This window comes from Propithecus coquereli, unplaced genomic scaffold (genome assembly GCF_000956105.1).
Source record: "Propithecus coquereli isolate 6110/MARCELLA unplaced genomic scaffold, Pcoq_1.0 Scaffold46, whole genome shotgun sequence".
Lineage (NCBI taxonomy): Eukaryota > Metazoa > Chordata > Mammalia > Primates > Indriidae > Propithecus > Propithecus coquereli.
In genome coordinates this window covers 5393921-5395499 of record NW_012150396.1, presented here as the reverse complement: position 1 = coordinate 5395499, position 1579 = coordinate 5393921, and the positions used below count along the sequence as shown (strand labels likewise).

The window sequence follows — 1579 nt, the reverse complement described above, 5'->3', positions numbered from 1 at the left end:
CATTTTAACATACTTTATATATCTTACAATCTGTTTACAAACAAATTTTATTATTTATTAATAATTTGGAAGTCCAAAACTATATAACAACACTTTTTACAAGTTCAGGTTACCTACTTGGACTTCATCAATTTGAAATCCGTGATCATTCCGATTGCAGACAAAGCTGAAGTCATTTTTTACTCCCCCAAGAAAGCGCTTACTAGTAAATGTAAGTAAATGAGTAATGTAAGCAAGACTCGGGCAGGTTCAGCCTAAATTAGGGGGATCACTTTGTTTATTACTGACATAGGTGTACATATTTTGGGGTACATGTGATATTTGGAGACATACATACAATACGTAATGACCAAATCAGGATAACGGGGATAGCCATCACCTCAAACATTGGTCTCTTCTTTGTCTTGAGAACATTACGAATCTTCTCTCCTCTCTTCTATTTTGAAATACACAACAAATTACTGTTAACTCTGATTCCCCTACTGTACTAGCAAATTACCAGATCTTATTCCTTCCAGCTAACTGCATTTTTATACCCATTAACCAACTTCTCTAGGGGGATCATTTTAAAGAGACTCCATAACCCTGCCCCCAAAAAAGAAAGGCAACTCAACACAATTATATGCATGTAAAGATGTTTGTTTCTGATATTAAACCCATCTATTAATACCAATTAAAGCAGTTTCCGAAAAATCTCTATTTAGAAACACTACAATAATAACATGAATTTAAGAGATGTATAATGAATTCACTAGTTCAGACATGCTTTCACCATAATTAGTTTGAATTAGTGAGATTTTACTGTACTATCAGCTAAAATGCATGTGAAATCAGTTTCTTCCAGAAGCAAATATTCATATTTTTAAAAAATTTGAGGAATTGCCTGAAACTGCACAATGTGAACTGCTTAAAACATCAATCCACGTTGGAATGGTTGAGGGCTCTCATGACACACCGTGTGTGGTGACTGTACCTGTGACGTACACTGATTCTGAATTTGGTGTTTTTCACACATTAGGTATAAAAAGTATGTGGCTCCAATCAATGGGAAGGGCTACCCTTAGGAAAACGAGAAACAATTACCCTGGTAATACTTAATTCTCCTTTTATTCTATCACTGCAAGCTCCATCCAGAGAAACTTATGGGGGGGAAACCAAAGGGGAGAAAAAAATCGTACTTTTGGACAGTGATATAATTCCATATTAGATTTCCCCTATTGTATAATTATCAGTTCCTCTCCAATGGCAGAATTTGCGTAGCTCACACAGCCCTTGGCGACTATGAAATAGAGCCCCATTATTGGAGCCACACGATTTTCTCTATATGCCTCGGCACAAACATCTACGCACATAAATGTGTGAAAACAAATCTTTTAATACTTTTCAAGTATTAATGATGCAGTTTGCCAAACACACAGAAGGAGCTTCTTAAATACAAGGAATTTAGAATGCTAGAAGAAGTGGAGGTGGACAGACATACAGATAGGAGGATATTATTATAAAACCTTTTAGAAATGGAGACAAAAATCTCAACACCCAAATGTTACTTAAATGAATATATTTCAACTGTACTTTAGAA

At 35.1% G+C, this 1579-nt stretch overlaps 1 protein-coding gene across 5 annotated transcripts in view; it reads right to left on the bottom strand.

Moving 5' to 3' along the window:
- LEF1 (lymphoid enhancer-binding factor 1) overlaps positions 1-1579 on the bottom strand; it is a 119841-nt gene that overhangs the window by 33775 nt on the left and 84487 nt on the right. The window lies entirely within an intron of this gene.